This window comes from Nicrophorus vespilloides, unplaced genomic scaffold (genome assembly GCF_001412225.1).
Source record: "Nicrophorus vespilloides isolate i.1.1-1 unplaced genomic scaffold, Nicve_v1.0, whole genome shotgun sequence".
NCBI lineage: Eukaryota > Metazoa > Arthropoda > Insecta > Coleoptera > Silphidae > Nicrophorus > Nicrophorus vespilloides.
Genome location: NW_017096050.1, coordinates 32633 through 35610, shown reverse-complemented (window position 1 = coordinate 35610; position 2978 = coordinate 32633).

Below are 2978 nucleotides of genomic sequence, written 5' to 3'. Positions count from 1 at the left end.
AATGAAATGAAATTTTATGGGAATTCCACAAAGAAGCGTTTTTTCCAGACTCTTCTATACTAAAGTAAATACATTTAATATTTACAAAAAAACAATTCTAAAATTCCAACATTTTATGATGCAAGAATTTCAATGGATTAAAAATATGAAATAATTAGCTTCAGTATATTGGAAATATTTGAAGATTAAATACAGCTTCTAAGAAGAAACATAAAATTAATTAAAAATGTATAAAAACTTGGAAGCTTTAAAGAAATTTCAATCAAAATTCTTAACAAAAATTATGGATTCATTTTGACATTCTTATTAGATTTGATTGAATTAGTTAAATCTTCAATTCCAATAAGAATCATTGCTACTTTTAGTTAAACTTTGTGTTTATTATCATCAACGAGCTTAAGAACATTTTGTTGATTTCTTTCGTTTACAAAGTGATTCTTTGATCTAATTAAGATATTAATTAATATTCTATCAAAAGTTAAAAAAAAAACAACATAGATTTTATAAAAGTTTAATGCTTATTTGTATTTCTTCAATCTCCAAAAGAAATCACTTATTAAGCTTCAGTTTATTGGAAATATATGAAGATTAAATACAGCTTCTAAGAAGAAACATCAAATTAAATAAAAATGTATAAAAACTTGGAAGCTTTAAAGAAATTTCAATCAAAATTCTTAAGAAAAATTATGGATTCATTTTGACATTCTTATTAGCTTTGATTGAATTAGTTAAATCTTCAATTCCAATAAGAATCATTGCTACTTTTACTTATACTTTGTGTTTATTATCATCTACGAGCTTAAGAACATTTTGTTGGTTTCTTCCGTTTACAAAGTGATTCTTTGATCTAATTAAGATATTAATTAATATTCTATCAGAAGTTAAAAAAACAACATAGATTTTATAAAAGTTTAATGCTTATTTGTATTTCTTCACATCTCCAAAAGAAATCACTTATTTCAATCATAAAATGTAAAGATTTACAAAATAATTGAAACATTAACTAAATTTTCATTAAATCATGGCATTAATATAACTTAATGTTCTCTTATATTAATTATTCAATAAAATGAAATGAAATTTTATGGGAATTCCACAAAGAAGCGTTTTTCTATACTAAAGTAAATACATTTAATATTTAAAAAAACAATTCTAAAATTTCAACATTTTATGATGCAAGAAATTCAATGGATTAAAAATATGAAATAATTAGCTACAGTTTATTGGAAATATTTGAAGATTAAATACAGCTTCTAAGAAGAAACATAAAATTAATTAAAAATGTATAAAAACTTGGAAGCTTTAAAGAAATTTCAATCAAAATTCTTAAGAAAAATTATGGATTCATTTTGACATTCTTATTAGATTTGATTGAATTAGTTAAATCTTCAATTCCAATAAGAAACAATGCTACTTTTACTTATACTTTGTGTTTATTATCATCAACGAGCTTAAGAACATTTTGTTGGTTTCTTCCGTCTACAAAGTGATTCTTTGATCTATGTTAATGGTTTCTCCAGAAGACAAACTTAAATAAACCACTTATCTCTGTTTTGCATGCAGATTAAGGAAATAACAAAAAAAATTCCGAAATGGAAACGTCCACATCGCTAAACCGCATTTAGCGTATTTATATTTTCGGCTCATCCTATATTTGTCAAAAACAAGTTTTAATTAGCACGCAGGACGAGCGTTGCATAATTATGCTTTATATCACTCCAAATGAGACTGCTGCTCTCCGACATACTAAAACTTAAAAAAAAACAGTGAGATGGACGAACGAGGAGAGCGAACAAACACACAAAGTGTTGTTTTGCTGCGACCGTTTTAGTAGTTGGCCGAATCAAGGCTGCCGTTCCGAAAGATAACTTGCACAATAAATCTTATTGTTGTTACGCATAGGCTCGCAATGGAAGCGAATCGCTGGAATACCAACAAAAAAAAATATATATATGAAGCAAAACATTCGCGCTTTGTTCCCTCTACTTTTGCTGGCCGTGACTCGATGCAAAAAAAAATAAATTTGTATAGTAATTTGCAATGCTAATGCTCGTGTCTACTAAATTGGAAAAATTGTCTAGAATAATAAACTATAAGAAGAGATCTGTCTTTATATACGAAGTGCGCGCATCTGGGGTACTTGAAATTCCGATCAGGCTCCTCGCTAAGAGATCTATGACTGCGCTGAATAATGCTTTTTTTTTCAACAGATTTCATTCCCTTGATTCAGAAGACGAAACCATCCTTTACTAACTAACATTCACTATAACTCTTTCAAGTATAGCCATGAAAATTAACGATTTTAACTTAACTATTTAATTTTGCTTTGTTGAAAATTAATGTTTGTAAGCAATTGGTATTAAGGATTAACGACCTTTGATCCTCATTCCAATATGGATATTATATCATTAATGGATGTGACTTACTGTCGTTAAGTAATAGAGTTTTATTTTTTTTTTCGTAATAATGGATACATGTTTGCTACGATTACATCAATTACATTCACGTGTGTGAATAAATTTGTCAAAAGAATGATACGTACACGACGCTTGTGTACATTTATAATTGCATGCGAACTGTGAGTGTGCACACGGAATTTCAAGATTCACAATCGAAATAGAAAAAAACATTGCAAGTTTTATTAACTTGGGTATCAATAGAATCCTGAAATTCTATTAAATGATGGAAATAATACAGTTTGAAAAAGTAGTCAAAAATATTCAAGTTTAAAGTTTAGAGATAAAAGTCACAAAGTAAGTAAGTAATATGATAATCAACAAAGTAAAGTTTCTTTGAAATATATACATACTCAAATATTTAGTATTCTAATTTTAGCAATTTTGTTATTTTTGCTAGTTTTAGACTTAAAACGTAATTCGTTAGAAATGTTATTTTGATGATTTCAAGAAATACATTAGTATGTAATAACACAGATATTCAAAAAAAAAATATAACTTTTTCTTTAAATCAAATCAAAT